General features: G+C 39.6%; 1 protein-coding gene across 2 annotated transcripts in view; it reads right to left on the bottom strand.

Moving 5' to 3' along the window:
- CHRM3 (cholinergic receptor muscarinic 3) overlaps positions 1-26400 on the bottom strand; it is a 278715-nt gene extending 252315 nt beyond the window's left edge. Inside the window, exon 1 of one of the 2 annotated variants that reach the window (XM_068936459.1) lies at positions 26326-26400. The gene's annotated coding sequence lies outside the window, so the exon portion shown is untranslated. The remainder of the gene's footprint in view (positions 1-26325) is intronic. The other variant, XM_068936461.1, reaches the window with a different exon arrangement.
- Between the last annotated feature and the right edge of the window lie 1358 nt (positions 26401-27758).

Genomic DNA, 27758 nt, shown 5'->3' with positions numbered 1-27758 from the left:
TGAAGTAGATGTTTCCATCCTTAAGCATTCACACTTCTTCCTTCGAGGGAAAAGCTGAAGATATTTCCTATTTTTCTGCTTGTCTGACCTTTTATCTCATATCCCCTTCTTACAGGCTAGGATTGCTGCCTTTTGAAACGGCCATCTTTGACATTACATAGATATTATTTGTAGCTAAGAAGGTTTAGCTCATGTGATCTTCATTTATGATGCATTTTTTATGCTATTTTTCTCTGCAGTACTTCTCAGACTCTGTAATACCCTTGCTTTAATTAGCTTGAAGTTTTTATTTACTTTCATATAAAACATCCTTACTCATAGAATTGATGCCACCAAAATATATATATATGTATAGAGGAAGGACTAAGTAGCCTCCTGATGTCCTCTCCAGCATTATAAACAAATCGCTGAGGACATAGTCAGTGTTCCAGTCTCTACCTCTTTTCAGGCCTAAAATATACTATTTCCTCAATCACCTACAAATTCTCACACCTAGTTCGTTATATGCACATATCTCCACATCAGAAGATTTTGCTACTATACCACTTAAGTTTTATTTATGTTCACATATGATTAGATTTTACCTTCAGCTGCTTCATCTTCAGCACTCTAACTAAATTCATGCATCAGTGTCAAATAGATAAGCAACACCCATGCTCCATCATGTTTAAGGAAAATATTCCAGCTAGGGGATGTAGCAGTTTATTAAACAAATCACTTCATTTTGCAGGATATGTATACTTCTGTTTCTTTTTTTAGGTATATTATGTTCTTTTCTGCTGAGTTTTGTGAGAAACAAAACCATTCTGCAAACCCAGCATCTCTGTCCAAATAGAAAACACTGTTTATGCCAGTGTGCGTGCCTGTGCCACATGCTTCACACTGCTCCTCATGGGCAAACTATTTGCATTTTGCAGATTCCTCTACAGACTTTTTCCTTTGCCTTGCCTCTGTTTGTTTTTTTAGATTAGAGAGTATGAATGTTTTCGACTGAAAAGTAGGCAATGCTATTAGGTCAGAAATCTATTGTGTTTGCCTTCTGCAGCCTAGGCTAGTGTCCGTCCCCCCGCAAATGGAAATTGGGATTTCCTTCTCTCAGATTTTGGTTCTCAAACACCATCATGATCAGGCATCACTTCAGAGTTTGTACTCAAATGCTTCACAACCTCATTTTTCATCAGTTTTAAATATGTAAGAAATGCCACAACAGTTTCTTTGAGCTTTTATATGAAGCTAATACCACAAGTCTTAAACTGAGTACTGTATTGCTCATTTTCTATAATAAACTGTGATATCTTGCTCTTCTTTGCTTAAGCGTACATTAGCAAGTAGCTATGGGCTCAGCAATATACAAATCACTACCTTTCTGCTGATCTGCCCCATCAGTAGTTCCACTTGTCTTAAAGCAGCAGTCATATTCTTGCTTATATCAGAAAGCACTGACCAAGCAAGAAGTAGAACTACAGCTTCAGAAGTGCTTTAGTGTTTAAAAAAAAAAAAAAAAAAAAAAAAAGAGGTTACTAGACGTAGCCTTCTATTTCTACAGTACTTCTATTGCTACGAAATCTTTAATATAGCAAGTAGCATATGAGAGGTGCTCATGAAGTGCTAACAAGAAAATGCATAATGCATATAGGCGGAACTATTACATATGCTATTACAATTTCAGCAATAAATACCCATCCCAACATTATTCTGTCCGGGTAGGGGATCAGAAGGATTTGAGCTATAGCTCTCTCCTCTACTTACGGCAACAGAGAAGTTAACAAGCAGAGCAGATGCAATATGGACTGCTGAAGGTGTTCATAGCTAACAGCTAGTACAGGATTTTCTGAAGACATCTTTTCAGTCAACACTTTCCTGCGCCACTAGCAATAAAACTATTTGTACTAACACACATTAATGGCAGGTTCAATTTTGTGGTTCCCAAGTTACACATTCTTGTCTCTAAGGCAAGCGTCCTACTGAGGAAGTTAAATGTTAACAGAATATAACTGAATAACTATTTGGTACATTCATGCCGAAAGGATTATGAGGACAAAGTGTGATAAATGGCCGAGATTTGAACTCTGCTTCAAACACTCATTGAAATGATTGAGTATAACGTTAAAGATATACAAAATGCTAGTTGTATCAACATTAAAAATGAGACCAGAGGCTTGGGTCAACAGGGACTGTGAACTGCCCAGAGCAAGCAACCCCAGTTGTGCAAAGAGAAACAAGGACACACGGTCTCCTTTCCTCCAGCCCATTCCACCTTCCGTTTGCTAAAGGCCTTTCTGTACATGACTGAACTGCCTCTCTTCCCCACTTTTTTTTTTTTTCAGTGTAAGTATATCACAGTAGATAAACCACATATAGCATGACAACCATTCCCAAAATATTTTGTTACTGCTTGTTTAACGGACTACAGAATAAGAAAGTGATGGGAAAGAGTGTCAATTGCAGGAACCTAATAAAATTGGAGAGCGTGGGGGAAGGGGAGTGTTTCTTGGTGGCAGCCACAGCTGCCCCATAGACCTAACAATTTGAAGTCCAAAATATTTAGGCTTATCAAGATAGCCCAGTATGCATCGATAGCATTTTAGGAAGTTCACTGGAGAAGTAAACATTTGGGAGGTAAGAGCATCAGGCAGTTCAAAAATACCTTCAGAGAACTGAAATGAGAAATTTCTAGTTGAGAGTCATTGTTTTTGCTGGGGCAACACAAAGAGCTAGAAAGAGAAAAATTGGAGGTTTTGTTTGTCTGCTTTAACACCATTCAAATCCACGCTATTACAAGTTTTCTCTAACAACTGACCATATACAAGAACTTTGAGGAATTCATGGTGCAGGCATAAGGATTTGCACGTTCTTCCTCTGTTATGGTCAGGGGAAGCCTATAAGACCTATGGCAATGATCATCAGGAAAAGATTTGATGACTGAACAGAAATAATGCAAAAAAAATTATTTGTCCACACATATGTATTGACCTAAGAAAAAACACTATATGCGAGAAAGGAGAGAGGAAAGTTTAAATGATAAATTTCCAAGTCCTGCGAAAGTTTGTTTGTTTGCAATAGATAATAACAATACTACTCCCTGGAGTTACCAAAAAAAGATTAACACATCACAGTGATACACTGTGATGGGCTTGGGCTATACACTTGGGCTATACACTTTGCACGCAACCCTTACCTTCTATTTATCTTTCTCCCTCAAGTAGAGGAACAAGAAGTATTGCAGTGTGATCAGTTCCAAAACGTAACAGCCTCAATCTTCTTTCTTTTAAGGCAAGAGGATTTGTGTTATGCCAGCACATTCAAAACAACTATTGAATTAATGTTAGCTGAAATAACTATTATTAAGAAATTACTTGAAAAAGTTCACTGAAAAAGCTGCATTTTGACATTTTCTTTTCAGCAGTCCCGAGACTACCCACTTCACAGATGCTGAGTGGGAATTGATGAAGACAAAGTTAAACTAAGATGATTTTCTTTTCAGAGAACTCTCGTTTCCTGCATCAGACACATGATAGGGTAGCAGCCATTCCCTTGCGATCATGTCGATGAAAGAGCCGCCACCAGCAGTTGTGCACCTGCGCTGGGAGAAGAGGCATCACTTACTGGACACAGATCAAGATGGATCTCCCTCCACTCTGCTAATCTCATTTAGAGTGACTGTGATAAGGAAAATGAAGGTTTTGGAAGTTCAACTAAAACTACCTTTATTTAAAAAAAAAAGAAAGAAAAAAAAAAGAAAAAAAAAGAAAAAGCCACAGTGATAACCAATATTACTGAAAGATTCTTTGGGCAAGTAGCAAACCACTAGTTTGGATGCTATCAGAAGCAACTGGAACACAAGCATTTGAAGGAGCGAGGCATTTTTAATTAAATCTCATTAAATTTTTAAAGTATTTTTTGTGGTCTTAAAGCACTGGGGATCTTTCTTAAATGAAACTTCCTTAAAAGAATATAAGTTATTTAAGCCCTAAGCAATTTAAATCCTTACATATGCATTAACATACCTATTAGTCATAACTATTTGGAAGAAAACTTTAAATTAACCATCTTCAGAATATTAGCATAAGGTCAAAGAATGATTCCCATACAGTTTGCTAAAAAACAACTGGCATGCAGAGGCTAATGTGCTGTTAAATTATCTTCAATTCTTCTCTTGAACCATGGAAAAAAGGGTTTAGAGTCTTGATTAGGTGCTCCTTTACATTAATTTCAATAAGGAAACAGATGCGAGAGAGATATTCCTGCTATAGAATTTGTTAAGGGGTGGGAGATGCAGATTTAGAAAGATACATTTTATTAGTTTTAGATTTCTAAAACTGTTTCCCCGATTCAAACAGCACTTTTTAGATTTCTATTCAAATAGCTGTAATTAGAGCTTCAGCACAAAAATCAAATAAGTTGCAAAATAAACTCTTTGTGCAGACTTCACTTCCAGAAGAGGATATTACTTCAGAAGAAATACGCTGAGTAATTCCACTAACAAGCAGTACTCAAAAGCTTATAGAAATACTTGAAAAAACAACAGTAATAACATATTGATAAAAACATTTGTAAAGAGTGACATGCACACTGTGCAGAGACATAAAAATGCAGAACTTTCGCCTTTCTGACAAATTTTAAAAATACTCAAAAATAAGAGGATGTTTCAGTATCATTGTCAGAGAGAAAGCTAACGCAAGAGAAAGAGTTAAATTGACCACAAATTTTCCAGTTCTCACTCTAAAGACTGGCTGAAGAGGGTGCATTGTTTTCCTTTCATTTTGTGGTAGAAGTAGCAATTGTTCTATAAGATGAATTCAAGAAACCCAATCTATCATGAGGACACATTCAGAAAGTATGTGGTCTCTGATCAAACAGTACTACTTGAGGCACTTAAAGAATGTGTTCAGTACTGACACTAATCACCAATGTAAACACCAACGTATCACATAACTATATTTTAACCAAAAACACCTACTTAGTCAGGCTACCAGACTGTTCCTGTATATATAAAATTTATAGTCATATTAACTGTAAATAGTCAGGAATGTTCCTCTGAGGTCCAAGAAGGTTTATCAAACTTGAGGCCAGAAGATACTACATCTTTATGCACAGATCACTTTTTCGGATCTCCTGTATGTTGCAAACCTTTTTATCTCAGCCCTTGTATTGAATCCAGTTAGTGATACTTTGCTAAAGCACACCTACCAGAAAGGCACCTGTGTGTGATGAGAGAAAGCTGACGGCTGGAGAACTTTTACAGATTCTAATAACTAATCCTTACTGATGCTAAAATCTGAACCTCTCTTTCAGTCGTCCCACACTTGCTTGCAGTGCTAGAGCTAAAAATACTTTAATACACTTCACTTTGTTTTGAAAATAGCTCTGCAATATAGTTGTGTTGACTTTCAATCTTTGATCTGGCGAGCAAATTGAGCTCTAAAGTTGTTTTTATTCAGAGATACTTCCCCTAACTCCTTGTTAATGTGTTCTTCGCAGTCTCTTCCTCATTCTCTAGCCCTTTGTTTTAGTGTGAATACCAAAAAGATACACCATTCATGTTCAGCCTCACCAACCTGCACCAGTCTGTATATAAATATTTTAAATATAGGAATAACACTAGCATTTTCTTCTACAGCACCATCTAGGGGACTCAGATTCAGTTACCAGCCCTTTCAAAAAGCAAGTGTTTCAGATTATGATCCCAAACACTGCAACGAAGGGCTGCATTTCTTGATTTTAGAACTTGACTGCTTCAAATACAGAGTTTGAGCTTACTAAAGCAATCTTTACAACTCCTTTGACTTCACTGCCATACTTATTTACTACTTTGGTAAAATGTGTGGACAGCATAATTGTCAATGACTTCATCTTTATTTCTAGACCGTTAACAGAAGTTATTTCAAGCTTTGAAGAGATGGACACTTTTTTTGAATAGCTACTTTTTGAGATGTCAGCCTACTCTTAATCTAGTTAAGATATGCTTTATAGCTAATATAATTAGTGTGCACAATGAGCATATTCCCAGCTTCTATTCCTTGCTTCCGGGACTGCTTATGCACTTTATGTCAGAAGTCACTAGAAATAACGCATATACTGTTCTGGAAGCAAGGAACAGCAGCTACTCTCTCCTCTTTGAGCAGTGATGCGTGGACTGCAGATGAATTCATCTTCAGGATGAATTTTCTATCGAAAGAAGGTAAGAATACTTCATTTTTGCAAAGGAAGCATTTTTCGGAAAATGATAAAGACACATTTCACTGTGGGTGAGCTTTAATTTCTAAACAGCCCAGAACACAGTACAGCCTAACAACTGCCATGCATTAGAGAGATAAAAGTCCACTGAGGGAGGCAGCACAGCAATTCTCATAATACACAACTACTCAAACGGAGATTAAAATGTCAATCTGAACTAAACTGACCTCATCTCATTCATTTCAAATTTTCTGGTGAAACATTCCTATTTCTTTCCCTACAAAATTTCAGAAGAAAAAAAAAACTCATTTATCCCAAAGAGATGCATTTCAAACCAAGAAAGTTGACTTGTCTTTTTTTAAACTATGAACACAACTGGAGGAACTACAAAACAAGCAAAAACCCAAAACATCTCCTTTCCCTTATATCCAATAAATGAAAAAGCCTCAAAAATCTTTTTTTTTCCAAAATAGCATTCAGAAATTAAAAGAGAAGTCATTTTAAAGTAAAAATTTCAAACAAACTAAATTTCAACAAAATAATTTCAAATGAACTAAACAAACCCACTATCTTTTGAAACGAGCACCTTTGGAGGCAGCTTTCGATGTCACCCATAGTCTCAATTAGTTGAAAGTATAGATTCTAATGAATATCTTTCAGTTTTTCCACGAATAACTGAAATGGGCACAACAATTGCTTATTTCATAAGAAATTCATCCATTAAGTTGAAATAATGAATTTCTAAAAAAGAAATAAGCTTAAATAACTTTTCCAGATGTATTTCCCCAAGATATAAGAAACATCTTTCAATTTACTCCGTCTTTTGAAAATTATTATTTTCATTTTTTATTGCATTAATGCTTGCATTTATAAGGAAATAAGCAGTTCTGAACTAATCTGCTTTTCAACAAAGCATTGAAAATGAGGAGTAAGCTAAAGTAACGTTTTATTGACAGTCACCACTACAGAGGTGGAAATTGTATTATACATTTAAAAAACAGGTCCACGTTCATTTGTAACTAGATATCTAACATCACTCATAGGGATGAGTCTAGCAGCAAAATTTCATTTGTGGCAAATGCATCAGTCCTTCAATTTAACAAAGTACTGTATGCATCATTTCCCACCCTAAAATGCCAGATAGCATAACTGCAGATTTGTACATGTGTCCTATGAATGCTTCAGAGGTTACTACAATTCAGCAGCAGGCGAGGTGATCCTTGTAGTCTTTAAAGGCACATGTGCACCAGAAATCTTTTATCTTTCAACCAGACCTAGTCTGCTTACAGCAGCTGCATTCCTCCTAACTTCTACTACTTCATCATCCCAACATATGTGGTTGTGACTGGACCGGTATAAAAGCACCCATTGCACAATTTAGTCCAGTTTAAGAACTAGAATAAAAACTACTTTTATATCCATGTGAAATATTTCATAGAAGTACCTTACTGCAGTGAGAATAGTATCAATAATTTCTTAAATATGCATCAGAACAGATGATTAAAACATAATCTATCTCCACAAATAGTGACATATTTTATGTACAGTACGCATATTTCATAGATTACATGGTATTTCGTACTTGCTCCAGCTCAGAATGGTTTCTGCTAATGATCTGCCAGAAATGAGACGTTGTTTAAACTAACTAGGTGGCACAAGAATCATTCTACTGTTCGCAAAAATAATCTAATTCAATAAATCTTTAACTTGCCTGGTGCAGCTTTTCACTTTTCTAAATGGCAATTAATTAAAATAGAACTTGAAGAAATAAGAGAATTAAAGGGCAAAGGCTTGTACCACAAAAAAGCAAAAAACCAAAAAAAATCCACCTACACGCACACAAAAACTCACAACACCATATTTAAGTGGGAGTCCTCTCCAAAAATTGAATGTATTTTCATTTAGGTTTTGATTTAAGCACCTCTAGCACTGATACGGTAGTTCTAGTCTCAAAATAAATCAAACTTTAGCTCAGGTATTCTTGCCTTGTACTTCATCATGGCTTCAGAGTTCAAAACAACAAAGTAAAAAAGAAATTAGAAAAGATAAACAAGTCAAGAAGAGTCAAGAAGAGGCATACCAGTATTCATAGTTAAAATCTATGCTGGTAGCCAACATCCCACAATATCTGTAAAAATAAACAGAAGGATACTTTTATAACATAACAGCACCTAAAAAAAAGATCTGGGCCTGACCACAGTTTTTCTAGATTCGGCACAGACAAACCTGCTAGAAAAGACCAAGAGGTGGGTGAAGAAAAAACGCAGCAAAAACCAGTAGGAAGTTACAATTTTTGGCCAAACACATTTCTCATTATTTAGTTCCCACCATAGAAACCAACAGAGACTTTGTCAGAAGGAGCGAAGGTTTCCAGCTCCTCAGTCTTCTCATACTAGCATTTGCCCCATTCTGTTACCTCAGACAAACGTTAACAGTGTTTTGCGATCAGTATTCATGTCCAAAAGAAGCAATGAAGATACAGTAAAGTCTTACAAAAGCAGTTTATAACCCCAAAATTGAACTTCAACTTGAAAGCTGTTTCAGTTTACATTTCAACTCTTTGTTTCACCCATGAAAGTTTCCACTTGTTGCTTAAAATAGCAAAGAAAGAACATTTTTGTTTACTTCCACACAAGAACAAAATTCCCTGAGATATCAGGCAAGGAAGCATACACGTGCATGAGAGACTAGAACAACTTCTACGGTCTAACTATTCAAGTACTTTATATATAGAAATAGTTATAGCTAGGTAAGCTTTTCTTGTTTGTTTGTTCTTTTAAACTCCTGGTAGAAAGTAATGATTGAGAAATTAATGAATGTTGTTTTCATATTCTTGCACAGAATGGTAGAAGCCTTAGGTTAAAAAAAAAAAAAAAAAGTTAACGATCCAAGAAATTTAACTGCTCTACCTATATTCCGCTGTGTACGTGTATATGCCCAAATCTCTCGACTCATTCCATCTTCTTAAAATGTAATTATATAGGACTCGCAGTGAAAAAGAGCTCTTTTCCTCCTACTCCTCATCACTGCAGGAAAGCTTTCATCACCTATGAGCAAAAACCTCTCCCATACTACGGCACATGGAAGACAAGGAAGGAGTTATAAGCTTGAGATCACAAAATATATCTAGGCATATATAATTAAAACTGAAGAGAACAACAGTCACCACTTATAGACGTTCCTGACACTCCTGCAGTCCTAGAACCAGAAGTAGGTGTTGCAGAACTGTACTTGCATGCACACATATTTATTTATTCATTCATTCATTCCCCTTAAAAGAAGGTGTCAGAAATCAAACAGCTCCCAGGAACATAGCCTCTACTTACACATAACTTTTTTTGGTTTTTATTAATAATTTCTGTTATGATTTCATCAGCAAAGAATTGAATTTGCTTTATGTCTTGAAGTGACTCAACTTTTAATCCTCTCACATTGTTTCTTACATAAACATACAAGAAACTCTGAGGTATTAATCTTGTGTTTTAAATAAAACAGAAGCCAACTGATTTTTTTAAATTAACTTTTTTAGTTCAACCTGAATTACTATTGTTCCAGTTTTTCTGGCAAAACAGAGATCAAACTGAACCATCTTCTGTCAAAAACCAACTAAAAAAAAAAAAGGCATGAAAGTAGATGCCTAGGTCTGAAAGAAAACCCTATGCTCAGGAGCTGCAATTGTCACGCAGGCTGAATGGGATCCTTCAGAGTCGGGGTAGGGGGAGAAATTGAACCTGTGGGTTCGAGTATGCATTTCTGACTTCCCGAGAATATTTCAGAGTTTGAGACCTTAATGTTTTCCCTGGCAGGGCTTTTTGCAAAGGCTTTGAATGATGAACAACTCGGAGCGAGGCTGTCAGGTGCAGCTGTACTCCTTCCTTTGCTGCACCGACAGCTGAGCTACTCGTGAGGTAGCTCCAGGATTTCTGCATTTTTCAGTCGAACGCTTTCAGGCAGAGCAGCAGCAATTTCAGCTCCCCTGAAAACATCAGGATAAAGTGTGACACTTGAAGGGCTGCTCAGCCACCACTGCAGTGGCAGCAGGGTGGGCAGCCATAAGCAGCATATACACATACTTACACACTGTTGAATATAGGTAGAGTAGTTAAATCTCTTGGCTCTCCCCCCACACGTGACTCCAGTGCAGTTCTTGCCATGAGAATCACGGGACCCTTCCGCTGAAGCTATCCTGTGTAGTATAAAATACAGGGAGAAAGAAAACATCTAACTTGCTCTCAGGACAGCCAGTTAGGAGGAAAGAGGGATGTGACACCAAGGGTGCAGCTCTTGCCCAGGTGGACGCTAGCTGGTTATACATCATGCATAACCTGCGAGCGCTGCAGACCAGCACGGTCTGATGTCTGGGACAGTCTCCTGGGAAATGAGTAACACTGTGTTCAAAACTCCTCAGAACAAAGTATACGATACTACTCTCTATGGTGAATACATGACCTATCTTAAGTTACTGATTCTTCCCTTTTTATCTAGCGAATGTTGTGGCTACTTAGGCTTCTGCTAAGCACTTCTAGTCAGAAGTCTCCTGCTGATAACTCCTCCGGCTCACGCACACACTTTTACACTGATTGACTCGTTTACTGACCTCTTGCTCAGCCCTTGGGCTGAAAAGAACTGGCACATCTACCCAATCCAAAGAAATTTTGTCACTTGACTTGCTGAGGAAGCAAAACAGCTCTTATCTTTTCTGTTTCCTTTTCGGTATTCAACGTGACTGTTTTCCACAGTTAAAAGTAATCTTGTAGCAGAAACTCTTCCATTTACCCCAAAGGGGGATTAGGACTTCTTGGAAACATTTTTTAAATAAACAGTTCCCTTACCCTGTTTAAACAATGATTGTTTAAGCCATGGAGTCAAAATGACTCAGAGGAGTTGTACTTGTCATTGTACAATATTCAGCATGATCTATAACGTGGCCAGACAGCTCTGTCCTGTATTAACCATGGGCCAAAGTATAATTAAGGTAAAATTAATGGACTGTGACGGTCTGGCAGTTCGTGCCCATGTTCTCACTCTTTCTGCTAGCTTGCCAGACTACCGTGCTCCTGGTGGAGAAATGGTCTGCACCAGAGGGATCCCTTCCGCAAAGAACAGGCTCTCAAACAGAGAAGAAACGGACTCTGTTTGTGTGAACGTAGGGAGCAATTCTGTCCACCCTGACTGCAGCAACAGCTACTGGGCAGAAGAGCACTGGCCAATCTACCAAGCTTAGAACTGTTCTGACACCGTGATTACCACGAGCTAGAAAATTCCCCACTGATGCAGTGTCCTTGATTGTAAGGGAGGGGAGGAAATAAAATATTGTCTCTTTGTATAAAGAAAATTGATAATCTTCCAATACCAACCTAATTCTACTCTTCTCCTCTAGAGCCCCCAGAGGTCTTAGTCCACACGCATACCCCCAAACTCATTCTTCCCAGCATACACAATTCTCTCCAGTAACATACTTACCATACTGAACGTAGTCCATGTTCATGATGAAATGAACTCTCTCTCTAGCAGCACTGATTTTAATTTCTCATTAAACACTTTTTCAGCAACTCTGCTGGAGGAAAATCTTTAACTAGCATGGAATTATAGTTGAGTGAGAAATACACTACAACCTCAGAAATAACTAATACGTCCAAGAATATGTCTTTGACAGATGGCTGGAAGACTGGAAACCCATTTTGAAACTACTTCCTCTAAGAGAGTACCTGGAAAAAAGCTTGCTCCACCAACCTCAGCAGCAGCAGCCCGTGGAACTAACCACTACAGATTTAGGCACGTGCTTTACCTCCCTTCCCCCACTCCACAAATGAGTTTTTATTGAAATAGATTTTTATTGAACAGAGGGCAGAAATGAAACCCCCTTTGCATAAATGATTTGTTAGTACCCAGGGGTTTACAAGCTTACAAGTGTATCAAGATACAGCTGTGTCCCACCAAGATGGACTCATGTTAAAATTACACAGGAAGACTTCCAGAAGCCTAATTTTGACATTTCTCCCTCATGGAGAGGCGCCTGTGCGTCCAAGTTAGAGGTGGGAGTACACTCTATTTAACTATTTCAATAGTATTTGCCATTAGCTCACATCTTTCGTTGCCTCCCAGCTCCCACTCCCTCACAAACAGACAACTTCTATTTCATGGAAACTAAAAACATCTATCCAGATATTCAAGGCATAATGTTAATGCTGAAATTTTAAAGCACAGCCATTTCAAGTCCATGACTATTTACACTTAAATTTCCCCCATCTCCTCCCCATTGACCAAATGTATTATAAGCTTTTAACTCTCCTTGCGTGGCTAGCCTGTCTCTGTGGTCAGATAACTGTCCACTTGTGCTTTCTCCAAATTTTAACTAGAGAGAAATAATAGGAAGAGTAAACGGGAAATCCAGTAGCACAAATAAAAGGAAAATCAGACAGTACTGTGTCCATCTACTGCCTAACCTAACAGGTTAAAATTGTTTGAGATTGAAATATGGTTGGAACTGGCGTGAGATCCACTGGTCATGCCAGAAAAAATCATTTAAAGTTCCTTTGATTGCAGCTAGTTGGCTAATTAATTTTTAAAGGGCTTCCTCAGAAGAGTATACAAATTCCTCGATCCGGAGTTATTTCTCTCAGGCTTCTGTACTGAACAATAAAGTTGCTTTGTAGCATATGAAATTTTGCACATTTAAGTCCAGCTATTATCACAACAACATCAAAGAACTCCCAAACTATTGGATTGGCAGTCAAAGCTTACAAATACCAACACAGGACTTCAAAACTCAGGGAAAATTATTGATTAAAACATAAGAGAATAATTGGAATAGGCACTTGCTTTTCCAATGTGAAAACTGCAACACTCAGCTGACATTTTTAGTAACTTCCATTTTGCAAGATCAAGAAACAACATAGAACAAAGGCGGAAGCATCGGACACCAGCAGTGTGGAAATGGAGCTGTGCTGATAGACAGCCCATTTATGTCATGCCTTTTCATGTACTTTCTTCCCAGGGGCCTAAAAAATTTCAGCTAGAGCTATCTAAAATTCTCAGAGCTGGCAAAACACGAGCACACATACGAGATGTGCTGAGCAAAACTGAAAAACAACTTAGAGGAGCTAGAAAATTGTTATAAGTAAATGAGAGCTAATAGGACTTGGCTAATTCATATCCACTGCGGCACTGAGGCCACGTTTCTTTGTATTAAGCTCTTCAACGTGAAATGTTAACAATCTATAACTTCTATAGCTGTCTCACCATTTGCACATAGTATTTGCACTTACATACAAAGACAAAACATAGCCCTTCAGTCAAACACACTGTACACATCCAACTTCATATCCTCCAGCAACAGTGTGGATCCTTAAGTGCCTTTAGTTTTATATTTTAACGAGTTTTTACTTTTTACTTGCCTAAATCCCAAATTTAAATTGATAGCCATGTGAAGTTTAACTAAATTACTTCTCTACAAGTTAACAAATACTCAATACCTACTTTACTACATGTAGCTGACTGTGCAAGGCTTTAACTTGTAGTAATTTATCCATTCAAAAGCATTCTGAGCTACATTAACTACTGAAGCCATTTCCAAGTACTTACATGATGTCCCTGTGACATCTACGTTAACACGTCAACTAATATTGCACAAAATCCAGGTAAAGGGAACCTACCTTGCTACTAAATGGTACAATCTAGCAATCTACTAATTTCATTGAAACACTCAGTTTAAGCTGCTGAAGAATGCTTAACATGCAAAGGAGTCATACAATTAACTGATATAAACTCATCGTCTTGCTGTATATTATTCTACTTTCAGTCAGCATTTTCTCATTGTGAATCTTGCTGAAAAAAATAAAATGCCAAGACATCACAAATCCATAATTAATCCTATTCTTGTTATAGGAGTACTTTAACAAGGACATTTCACTTACGCAAGTCAATTCAGAATATGACTTTCTTAGCTTTACCTGCACAATACAAATGAGGTTTATTCTGCAGTACCCCAACTCTATTCCCTGCATGCCATTTTACTCAAGTTTCCCCAATGACTTGTGTCTTCTCATTTACTTTCTAGCAATCACAGGGAAAAAAAACAATTTCCTCACCTGAAGCTCTGAACAACAATTTCTATTCTTATGATTTTATGCTTAATTAGTCGTTTTGAACATTTGTACCAGTTCCACAACTCTCACAAGAATTCTCCAAAATTCTTAATATATATTGCTCACTGCTTCAGACCCAAACTTGTAAGTAACATACAAGCATGAACACTTGAATGAATTACAGAACCAATCAGGACAAAAGAGACTAGAAACTCAGAAAGGAAATTAATGGTTTTCAAATGAAGGGCTCTGGCCTGGTTGCTGCTCTGAGCTAAGATCAGAGGAAGAATATTGCTTAAGCTTATCCTCACATGAAGGTAGCTACACGTATTATAGGTTTAATCTCATTTAAATTAATATAAATTAACTGCTGCAAATAGTTTGGGGATATTTATTTCAATTTATTTTGCTTAAGTTGATTAGGACAGGCCTTGAAGTATGTTTTGTACACGTACACTTTACTCATCTCACTGGCCAGGAGGAGACAGTCCAGGCAGGTATTTCTACAATTCACATTTCTGTTCCATTTTAATCAGGAGAGGATAGTGTTGTCTAATAGAAAAAGAAAAGAGGAGAGATAGGCAAGGGGCATTTTTAACTACTGCTGTTGGAAAACTCCAAATAACGTTATAAAGAAAATCTGTAAGTAAAACTGAGCGGATAAACTATATTCATTGGTTTTACTTTTCACTGTCCAAGTTTGAAAGGGAAAGTGAAATGCAGATTGAAATGAAATCTCGGTTTGTCCAAATACAAAGCCAAAAACCATCTTTCATCTCAGTGGTGCTAGATTTCACCCTACATCATTATGAATATTTCCAATACTGTTAAAATAGATATAAAAATATTATATATGAGCACAGCTAAATGGTGTACAGATTCAATCATTCAATTTATGAACATTTTTATAATGCAGTTTTGTTAATGTCTTACCTTTTTAAGTTTAACTTTTTGAATATGAGCTAGCAGAGGACAACAGTGAAGCTTTTTTGCATCTGTTCATTGCTCATCCTTAACAACCTCACATAGTGACTCGGGGTTGGGAGGGGGGACAGGTCACTACAATTTTCTAGTTTACAAATTCAGGCCCAAACATAACTTACCATCTCAATCACGAGAATTCTCAGTTTTCTTAGAGAAATGCTTTTGGCAGAAGCCGAAACCAGAAACATCATACTATCCACCTTTTTCTTTCCCTACACTGCAGACGCTAACCTGGGACTGACTGTGAATTAGGTCCAACGCTTCTCATAGTGCCTGCAGTAATCAAATTAATAGTTTAAGTAGGCTCAAATTTAGTTTATATAGGCACAATTAATAGTTTAGGCAGATTCAATCCAGTCATCAATGGATTCCCAATACCTCCTCCTTTTTTTCATTGAGATCAGAGTCAGCAGCATTATCAATTAAAAGACACAGTGAGAGTTTAATCAAGAATTATTTTTGTACAGTAAAAGACAAACAAAAAAGATGGAAGATAACTACTTTTAAAAAACCCTAACTTTCAAACATACAGTATACAAAAAATTCTGCATAGTCAAAAGGAACAACCTTGAAATTCAGTTTTCTAACATGCCCAATATTACTACTTGGAAACATTATCCTTATAACCTCGCAGCACATGACTCCAACTGCAATAGAAAACGCAGGACCAAAGTCATGCGAGTCACAATGCTACAAGAGGTGATGACAAAAGCATTCTCAGCATTCAAGTGCTCTTGTCATATAAATCAATACACAAAGCAAATAATTTTTTCCCCGTCTCATTACATAAGTCATATCAAGGAATGTTCCTACCTCATAACAACAAAAGTATATGTTATTAAAAAAAAAAAAACCTTTGCTATCCATAACAGCCATAAAAAGAGTAAGCTTGATGCATTTTAAGAGAAGGAGGGGAAGCTAAACTGTATGGCTCTTGTAAAATAGAAGCTTTATTATTGGGAAGTGTCCTGATCGGACAACATCCTCAGCAACCTGCTCTAGCCAGCCCTGCTGCAGTTGGACCAGATGATCTCAAGGGGCATCTTCTGACCTCTACCACTGCAAGTCTGTGAAACAAAAACAAAAAAACCTGACCAAAACCAGCTTACATAGCAATAAGTTTCTGTGAATTTGAAGCACTGCTACAAAAACAAAGGAAAAAAAAAAAAACACACATCACACCCAACCCTGCCATATCAAGTGAAATGAGCTGATGAGAGCTGACGTGGAGAAAGGTACTGGCCTCCATACAAGTCATTGCACCACAGAAAGCTACAAAGTGATATAACAAGGATAACACCTGTGTGTGCTAATATTGACAGGTTGCGGGATGTAAGACATGCAGCTACGTTAAAAAGTACTTAGTATGCAACAAATCATTTCACAAAAGTTTAATTCCACCATTTTCTTCTTGGAGACACAAATCTGAGCAGTATTTATTGCTCCTTGAAGCTCTTTTTTCTTGACTGGCAGCTATGATAGCACGTCAGAATTATGTATGTGGGCAACCCTTGAGGGAGAGAAAATAAACGTGCTTTTTGCATATTATTTTCTTTTAAACGAAGCCCTGCTAAGATTATATCTACTTTCTTAGGCCCCAGCATCTACAGATATACTCTGCATCTTCATGGGTCTCTTTACTGTTGCTGTCAGCATACAAAAGTCCCATAATCCCCATTCTGCTATTTTAGGAACTTAAAAGTTAGATTTGACCATACTCATATCTCAAGAGTGGCTCAAGCAGCTCCTGGCAGCTTACATCAGCAGCAGATTTGCTCACAAGTGCCTTGAACAGCACCAGCGTGTAATTCTTCACAAAGTACCTATTTATTGGATCACATTTCTGGATGACAGACTCAACACATGCTCATTTAAATGAGTGTTTGTGTGTCCTACATCTATTGTTTTTTTAATCCTAATTCAAGAAAGCATTTAGTACAAATCCATAGAGCTAAATCCATGCTTGCTTAGCCTTCCTAAAGGGAACAGCTTTCCAGAATAATGACTTTCAACTTATAATTTAACATTGTTATTTGTGGAAGAAGCAAACTAATATACCTTAGTAAAAATTTTGCTACCTATTCAGCTTCAACATTTTATTCATGGATGGCAATACTTCCTACTGAATGTAGAAATGAATACGACAAATTACATTTTTCTTCCCCAAACTGGACAGATAAAAAGCTTTAAAACTGTTTTCTTCATGGCTTGCAAGAACGTGCTTTTCATCATGGATCACTGACTTAAGTTGTGGGGATTTTTTTTTTTTTTAATTAAAAGTAGCTCATATAAAGTTTAATCTCCATGTTTATAATAACGGAATTCGGAATTGAATGAAAGTTTTAATATAATTTTACCTTTAAAACAAGCATCAGATAGCTTTGATTTCTGGATATGACCTTGAAATCAGTACAAAAACTCACCAGTTCCCAAAGCATTTGGAGGTAATCCTTAAAGAGAATCACAGTAGTTTTTTTGCCCAAATTCACACAAATTGGTATTGTAGCCCCAGAAGAAGAACCAAGTTACACCAGGTGTTTTCAGCATGAGAAATTTAGCTGCTAGCTCTTCCATCCATGAGAATTTAGTTCAAGAGAGAAGTGCCCACGCTAAGACAGCTGCAGAAGAAAACCAGAAATTCCTAGGCATGCTGCAGTAGAAGACAATCGCGTCTTAGGCACTCAGTCTTTAGAGACACTTGACTGAAAGTTTTCTACGTATTAAACCCGCTTTGAGTATTTGTATCTCCTACCATTTTCCTTTCAAATATGAAAAAAGCTTATTCTTTTTATAAACCTTTTTTCAATCTTGCTTGCCCATTTTTGCCACTTTAACATTCCCTTTAACACATAAACACAGCTTTCATCAAGTAGAGTGAGAATGAATATTACTGACTTAGCGGTGAATGGCATAAACATCATATGCTTCTTCTAAAAAGTATAGTTCATCTTCACAAGTATCTGCCTCTTCCATGTATTTGCTGTTACAAAACGCAACCAAACTTTTTGGATGGAGATAGAGAACGGGAGGAAAAGTAACAGTCATTGCTGGTGGTATTTGGAAGTCCTACATGGCCTTGTTCTTTCAGTGAAAACTCTGTGTGTGACTGAAAAGGAAAAATCTGATAGTCAACTGCACACCTATGACTGTCTATCAATAACCAAGCTTAATGCTGTCTCCACTTCTGTTGATGCATTCCCTTATCACACTGCACTCTAAGGACAAGGAAAAGGAGAACCAATACCTCTGTCTACCAAGTCATCACTAGCTATTGACTCCACAACTGCAGTTTCCAGAAACGTAGCTACAAAGTATTCTCATTGCTTTCCTGTTTATATTAGCTCCCTCTGCATTGTACAACATTGTTTTTAGTAAGTATTTTCTACAACACAACCTTCTTCCTCTAGAGCTGTATTCCTGCCTCTCTTCCACATCCATTTGAAGGTTAGTTCATTCAACTTTCTACTTCAGCGTAGGCTTTTTCCTTTCCTTCAACAGAGCTTTTTCTAAGGGCTTTCTTTGTTAATTTTATAGACTTCAGGCAGACTGGAGATCATCTTTTTCTGTCTTCCAAAGACCACCAACATCAATGTCCTTTCCTTAAAGGGTGAACTTTTTTTTTTTATCTCTTTCCAAAGGAAATCCAACAGCCAAGAGAACAGTAACTAGAAAAACAATTCAAACAACATCAACATATACAAATACCTCTACCAAGGCTCCTTAGTAGATTTAGATCCCCCTGAATTTACCTCAGCAGCTGAAGATGCAAGACAAGACACCAACTCTTCATTTCTAATGGCTCCTTAAGAGCCCATTTCAACAATATGGCTTTGCTCATTCTCTCATTATTGCTAAAATGCCTGTTATGGAAGGTGTCTCACAAAGGTATTTACACAACAAAACTCAGAGATCAACTGCCTTCCAATAATCTTGGTGGTAAAAGACTCCCAGCATTTCTTCACTATAGTCTACTGTAATGCTCCTTTAGCTTTAATTACAGATTAAAGATTTTCTTTAAGATTTCTCAGTTAACAAAGCCAGATTTCTGTGCTAATGAAAGGAATAACCAAGAGATACAACGTAAAACTTTGACCACTTGAAGATGGTGACTTTGATATTATGCAAAAGGCTCCACGAGAGGAAGTGTTTTGACAAGAGTAAGCTGCGAGGCTGTGGCCTTCCAAAAAACTGCTTTTAATATTTGTGTTCTATTGATTATTGCTCACAAGGTTAATAGTCTGGTCAGGAGAATCAGAAAAGGTGCTTTTGGGTGGATGGGTGGAGTTAAACATAAGAAAACATATCTTTAAACTCTACAGAAGAGTCAGCCTTGACATCCGCTGATGGAATATTATGAACAAGCCACCAGCTGCGGGAGGTGAAGTGAGAGCCTGTCCAGCCACTGTCCTCCCTCAAAGCCTACCACTTCCTTCCCAGGATCTCTTCCACAGGCATCATCTTCCCTCAGCACCCAGGATCCTACTGTTCTGTATTTCTGGGTCGTCCTCCATCCTTCTTTTTCCTATCCTCTCTCTCTCTATATATACATATACATATATATATATATATACACACACACATACATATAAGAGTTGCAGGCTCTGGGGATAGATCCTCCAGACTTCCCTCCTACAAGCACTAGTTCTCCTTTGACTTTCCTCTGCATTTCCTTAATTCGTCGTTTTCCTGTTGTAAGCCTTCCCTGTCCTTAGGCTCTCTCCTCACATAGCCTTCTTCCACTCCAGTCAGCATCCTTAAAAATCTTAGTTCCCCCTGCAAATTTATAAACTTTCACTACCCCAAAACCTGTCACAGATCATGGCACCAGTCACAGATTCATAGTGCAGGAAAGCTCCTTTTCTTCACTGCTCTGCAGGTGTCTGGCCTCTTCACACCCTACTTATGCCACCTGCTATATGCCCATATATATAACTTCCCTTGTCTGCCTATTATTCAGAGGCCTCATAAGATGAAATGCAAATAGCAATACTCTTTATTTAGATGAGAGAGAGAAAGAGAGAGGGATGCTTCAGCTGGGCAGAAAGATGAGACAAAGCAGTACCTAATTCTGACTTCATAAATTGGGATTGTTTAATATCCAGCTATTCCTGAAGCCTATTTAAGATTTAAGGTTTACCACACATCCACTGTCTAGGCTTAAGGAGAGTCATCCTTTGAGAAAAGATACAGTCTTACAATGAAATATCTTTATTACAGATGGAGATCTGCAGATTATTTCACAGGGTGATGCATCTTACCTCTGAGGGACAAACAGTATGCTATAATTATCCGGTTAGAACAAGTATACACATTTGCACAGCCATTAGGAATGCCTAATAATAGATAATTCTGAAAACGTTCAAGTTCTGTTCTTCCACGACAGTTTTGAGTGCCTGTGTTATTTCTCTTAAAAAAAGAAAAAAAAAAATCCATATTCCTCTAAATAGTTCTTACTATTGTGCTTGTGTACACCGAGATTGAATTCTTCTGCTAATTGTCTGCAGTGAATTTAGGAAGGATTTGTTGCTATAGCAATATTTTGTGTTGATTCAAAAATTAATAATAAAAGAAGTGGCAACTAGTACTATTAATCTCTTTACTAAAGAAACACGGGACAAGACTGAAAGGCTTCTGATCAAAAAAGCATAGTAAGATTTTGCACAGATGACCACTATAGAGCTTGCAGCTGCAAAACCAGTCCTTTTGTGTCATCAAATTCTATATGCATATTGTACATTTCATGCTTCTGTATGTTCAGTCTTGCTGCCTTAATACCCCAAAACACAGTTTCAGAAAGTTCTACAAGGAGATGGGGACGTGTATGCTTTCATACGTAACAGCATCCTGTGGGATAAACTGCTCTGGATTAGCATATGGAAGGGAAATTTAACACTTTTCTCCACAGATTTGACACTGGTATTTCAATGTTTCACAGAGGCCTTTCTTTTACAGTTTTAGAAAAAGCAGCTATGTTGCTTCAGGAGAACGACCTACTCTCTCTCTTTCATTCCCGGGTAATAGCCATGAAGCTGATAAATGTTTTCCAAGTTGCATGAAACCAAAAGATTAATTAAAAGATTACACTAAGATTGCTATTATCTTACCAAATTATTTGGTTTTGCCATAGCCCAGTACTCTCTCCAAGGCAGTTAAGGTTTTAGAGAGGGTTGTCTCTCTCTTTATTTTAGGCTTGATTTATTATTTCTATTTTATAAAGAACGGTAGGGCTCTGCATTACTGTTTATAATGCAAGGCTGAGGAAGCACAACACTTTGCTTTTTCACTAAATATTTGGTAAGGTTTCGTAGATGTGTTATTTTACTGTCTTAATAATGTATTTTCTGCAACCACACACATCCCGATAACTTCTAAACTCAGTAAATTTCCTTATTTCATAAGGAAATGATGCAGTTGTAAACTAGTGTCACATCAACCCTCATAGAGCTAACGTGTGTAGCCAAGCTTTTGCAGACCTGACTTGCAAAGAGGTCTCTTCAGAGCTCCCAAGGGGCTCCAAGGCCACAGCAGAGTCCCTCATACCTGGCCCCTGTACACTTACGCTGTCAAAGGAGGGAGCAGGAGGCAGGATGGTACACCTGAACACAGCTACAGCTGTACAGGCAAACATGACTTTACACAAAACACCACAGCCGACCCACACGCCTTGAGATTAGATCTTTTTCTTTAACAGGAGGGAGGCACGTCAATAGAGTGATATAGCAGAAACATCGAGCAATTTATATATATATATATATATAGATATATATATAGTGTGTGTGTGTGTGTGTGTGTGTGTGTGTGTGTGTGTGTGTGTAAATATTTTCCACCCAAGTTCTTCCTTTCTCTATAAATTCATAGAACAAGAAAGAAACCTCTGGCTTCTTCATATTCTAAACTTTTGCATTTCTTTTTTTCCATGCGGTTATTCTGGGATCCAGAAGGATAGATTATCAAATAAGCACACCAGGAGATTATCCTTATCCACCATCATACTGGTTTCTCATTCAGAAAATAAACAAACAAACAATCAGAAGTACTCACTATAAAGCATAATCCTATCAATTGATTACTGTGTCTGGACCGTTCAGTTGCTTTCACTGCACTAACACGAACTTGCTACAAAGTAGCAAAGCAGCCACAACATCCTGGCAATCCATACCAGACATAATGCCCTCAACAACAATTCGTCAAATTAGCAAATGATAGGTCTGTGCAGAGATCTCCAATAACGTGGCTACACAGATATATTGCACCTGGCTACATGAACTGCATGGACAAAAATCACTGTGCTTGCTTGCATAAAAGTTTTATAGAAGAAGCAGTTGCATTTTTGTTTTATTCCAACCACAGAAAGAAAGCGCAGAAGACAGACACTGACAAGGGACTGCATTTGTCAATCACATCCAGCAAAATGCATTCCCATAACCTACAGTGTAGATGTACAAATGCTTCTCTGAATCTATGTCCCTTAAGGTCAATTTACAGGGTATCAAACTGCCTCTAACTCTCATTCAAATAACTGAACAGTTATCATTTGTATTATAAATTCCATCTTTCCTGTTGTTGGAAGATTAAAAAAAAATTGCCTTCAGTTTGCAAACATATAATGAAGAAATTCACTTAAACCTATCTTCCTTTACACTAATTCATACCTTGACCATGAAATCACATACTCCGAATAGGTGAGGAGGTTAATCTTCCATCCTCTCCTATTTTTATAGACAGTAATTTCATCAATTTATATTCAAGAGAATGGCTTTTCCCTACCTTCACTGAATCTACTAGCCAGACTTACGTTCAGAGGGCTATGTTCCTGTGGCACTCAACCAAGACACAAGGAGCAGAAAGTGTTGCAGCACGTATTTATCCTCTCTTAAAACAAAAACAAAACATAAACAACTCCTGGAGGATGAATTCCCAATCTAAATATGGTATACAAGGCTTATACTAAAATCACTTATTGCAGTGAACCCACACTACCAGCAACATATTCCAGTTCGTATTCTGCAATACTATTTATTTGATGAACTGTGAGTCATACCTAACATTCTTGTTTGTCTAGAACACCACTCAATACATACCCTACCAGGATGTCAAACTGGCAGAGTTTCATGCTTTACAGCAACCATGTAGACTGGTAGAAGTGAAGTGCCTCTACTGACGAAAAACACAGAACAAAGTAATGGAGGATGTAACAAAACTATTGAAAGTATTTGCAAAACAGGTAACTTCCAATGTTGGGAGGCTCTTAGTTGCTTTGCTAGCTTGGAATTAAAAGCAATACACTTGTTATACATTCACAAACTAAGGTACTTGAATATAGCTGAGGGTATTGATAGTGATGGCATCGCGTATCTTTCCCCCACATATTCGTATCCCTATTGCTCATTATTTTAAAGCCTAGTTTTATGTCTTCATTAAATGAAAAACTGCCACTACAGTGAAGGATATTAACAGTATTAGCAAACTGTTCTGTCATATTATGTACTAAATCCAGCACCCATGCATTTACACGTACCCAGCAGAGCTTTCTTTGCTTTCAAACACCTCACAGCTATTTTGCCTCATCCTCTAAGCACCACATCTCCTCCGAGTACAATCTCATCTTACTGGCAAATATGCTATTATTTCATAATGGTCAAAATTACTTAAGATCATCCAAATCACGTCAAACTTTCTTCTAGTGTCAGACACCTTTTGCACCAGTTCCCCTTCCTCCTTCAGCAGCATAATATTGTGTAAGCACGATAATTGCCGATACAAAAAGCATGCATTTAAGCTTTCTTCTGCTAAAATCAAGGCTGAGGGAGGAGGGAAAGCATGAACATGAGAACCATAATGTTGTAGTATCTACGTAGGAGAAGTTTCCACCCTTAGTCATCAGAAGATTTTCCTTAAGCATTTCAGGATTTCGTTCTGAAAACATATATAACAGACTAAACCCAACTATTAGTGCAATGAAAGTGAGCTAGAATAATTCTAAAGCTACAGTTACTGCTTTACAACTAAAATAGGCATATATGAAATATTTTTTTTAACCAGCTTACAAATTAATATAGGTATCTCAATACTTAACACTAATTTATAAATATGAAATTTAGGACATCCTCGAGTACTGCATTTGCAATGTTTCACATGGTCACAGTAGGTTTTCGTGGTGAAGACCAACTTCTGAGACCACTACTCCAGAATATGTGATAAGTTCTTGAATGCAGACTCTATTGCTAATAAGATGAAATTTGAATTTCTTTCAGTAATTGAAATTGCAAGGCATTTCTCTTGACATTATGCAGATATATGATATAAAGTATGTAATTCAACTCCTTCCAGAAAGTTACTACTCATCTATGTAAAAATGACACTAATTATTACTGAAACTGTTGTGAGATGCAAAATTAGGCTGTATTTCTTCTGAATGACACATGAAAACCAAATTTCTGGTTTTGGTGGGAGAGCTCAGCTGGTAGAAGAAATGAAGAAAAGTTGAAACCTGTTTTGATAAAGCTGGCAGTAAATCAGATGGATTTTGTACTAGATTATCCCTGGAGTATTCCATTGCCTTGCTTCTATCATCCAGCAAAACAGGAAAATATTCAAAATAGTCCAAGGGAATGGTTTTCAGTGTTTCAGTTCAAGTCAACCATTCTTCACTAAAGTTGAAGTCACCCTGTTAATAGGCACATGGCACTAAAGTAAAAATACCTTCCTTTGAGACCAAGAACTGAAAAAATAGTCTTCATATTGCTCTCCAGGGCAACAATCTACATGTAAAAGCCTCTGGTAATTAAAGAACTACTTTCTCAAAAGAACAAAATAAGGAGAGAGAGAAAGAGAGTGAGAGAAAGAGAGGGAGAGAGAGAGACAAAGACAAAGATGTCTCAGGACACGCAACAGCAGAAATCCCTGCAACACTGCTTTCACGCCAGGGAAAATTGCTACTGTGCAAGCAACTGCTTCCATGCTGAGGCACATTTTTGAAAGCTACCAAACTGGGCTTCCATTCTGGAAATAGCAACATTACCTACTGCAAGTCTGGTCCCACACAAGTAGGCAAACTAAGCAGTCAAATTAAACATACGGATAGGGACAAAATAAAAACAGTGTATCATTCACCAGCTTTGATATATTTAAAAAAAAAAATACATTTCAGTCGATGTAGGGCACAAACACATAGCCGTGTTTCACCCCCGCAAAAAACATCCTCAGGACTGGTCTATCATCGCCACCTTCCTGGCTTTTCTTCGCCTTTTTAAAAGTTTCTCGAGGTGTGTCAGCGATACCAAAGTTCCAGTTCTTCTGTCGGAGGCTACTTCTATATATGGGCAGCGCAAAAATTGACTGCGATCCTCATTTTTCCAAAAGTCATCACAGGCGGTCGGAAGCCTGGAGCCGCACGGGCGGATACACAGCCCCGCGCACACGAATACACCGGGGCTTCTCGGCTCCGAGATTCCCACGCAGAAGGCAACAGGGCTAACTCCGTTTCCCAGCAAAGACTCGGACGCCAGCGGCTCCGGGGCGTGCGCGGGGCACGGCGCGCCCTGCCGACCGATGCCTCCCAGCGCCGCCCCACCAAAGCCCCGGCTCCCGCGCAACCCGCGCTGCCCTGCGCGGCACCGGGGGCACCGCGGCCAAGCCGCGGGGCCGGCTGCGGCCGCGCTGCGGGGCTGGCGCTGCCCGCCCGCCTCCCCCGCGGGGCTCCGCGCACCCCAAGGCTGCGCGGCCTCAGCTCCTCGACGTTGGGGGATTGAGGAGCGGCACCGCGCCCCGCCGTCCCGGCAGCGTGGGCGCCGGGGGCACCCGGGGGGAAAGGGCTGCCCCGCCGCAGCTACACCGCAGCCGCCCCCCAGAGCGACCCCCGACACTGCCCGGAGGCGGCGGTGGCCGGGGAGCAACAAGCACCGGGTGCCGCGGCCCCTCGCCGCAGGGACCGTCCCCGCAACTTTTCCCCGTGGGGAGCTCTCGCCGCACGCGCTCCACTCATGCACACACGGCGGGGGGGGGGGGGGGGGGGGAACACACAGACACACATACAAAAAGCAGCGCGAACCTCCCAGCCCGGTGTTCCCGTTCCTACCTGCCTCGTCCGCCTCCTCCCGAGCCACCTCCTGCCGCCGGCACCGCGCCGGGCGCTCCCGGCGCGCGGCGTCCAGGTGGCGTTAGGAGCGCGCTTCCCACGGGCGGCGCGCCGCCGGCGGCCGGCGCATCCCCGGCCGGGAGGAGGGCGCTCCGCACCCGGCGGCTCCGGCCGCACCTGTGCCGGGCGGCGGCGGTAGCAGCAGCAGCAGCAGCACCGGCGGCGGCGCCTCCCCCCTTCAGTGGCGGCGCCCCGGCCGGCGGGGGCGCGCGGGGGGCCCGCGCCCGCGCCCGCGCCCCGCGCCCGCTGCTCGTGCCCGACCGCCCCGCGCCGCCGCCGCCGCCGCCGCCGCCGCCCTCCCCATGCAGCCGCCGCACGAGGGGCGCCCTGCGCTCCGCCGGCTCCCGGCCGCGCTGCCGCCGCTCATTGGCCCGCCCGCCGCTGACCTCACGGGGCGGCCCCGCCCGGCCCGGCCCGGCTCGGCTCGGCCCGGCTCGGCTCGGCTCGGCGCTCGGAGCGGGGCGGCAGGCGGCGCGGCGGGGCTCGACCCCTCCGGTCGCGCCTCGGGAGCGGGTTTGAACTAACGTCCTGTGCCCGGGCGAGGTGCCGGCCAAGTCGAGACGGCTCACGGACAAGGAGAGCGTGGAGGAGAAGCGTTCCGTGAGGACCGCGCTGGGGTTCTCTTCTTCTCGTAGCTCTTTTGAGTGTTCTCAGTCGCAGCACGGGAGCAGCTATTGCTTGAAGATTGGTGTGCTGCTTGGGGAAAACAGAGCATCTTCCACCGCATGGTAAATGTGCCTCTTAGTGGGTCACCTAAAGTAAACTGACTCACATTCATCATCTAGCTCCATAATATATGGTAACACCGTATTGACTCATTTCTAGCTGGTTTTCCAAGAGCTGCTTAAAATATTATCTCCTTTCAGCTAATGAGGACATGCTGCAAACCCAGAGAAAGCCAGACAGTGGTTTTATATGTGTTTATGCACAATTAAAATGTGTTGAAAGGAACCAGAAGAACATAGGAAATCTTTCATATTTTAAAAGATCCCATAAATGTGTGTGATAAGTTATTACAGCAAACTGCAATGCCTTCCATTTTACTTCTGTCATAAAAGATCAGTAAATTTAACGTGAAATCTTTCAGCAAAGGAAGTTCACAATGTAGCACTTTGCCGCTGTGCTCCGCATTGCTTACTGTAAAGCTGCCATGGCACAAGGGAACAGGGTGTGTATTCTGTTTGTCTGTTAATGCAATTCTTGGTTACATGCTAAGACTTAAGTCTATGCACTGGTGCCCTGGAAAATATAAATAAATCAGTAAAACCTACTTTGGGAGTTCCAATGCTCTATTGATATTGTTACTAAGTTTCAGTTATTTTCAGCCTTTAAAAAGAAACTTTATAAACCTGGGGTGCATCTTGTGCCTCACA

This window comes from Struthio camelus, chromosome 3 (genome assembly GCF_040807025.1).
Source record: "Struthio camelus isolate bStrCam1 chromosome 3, bStrCam1.hap1, whole genome shotgun sequence".
In the NCBI taxonomy this organism is placed as follows: Eukaryota; Metazoa; Chordata; class Aves; order Struthioniformes; family Struthionidae; genus Struthio; species Struthio camelus.
Note: the sequence above shows the minus strand (reverse complement) of the source record. Positions and strands in the feature narration are given on the sequence as shown.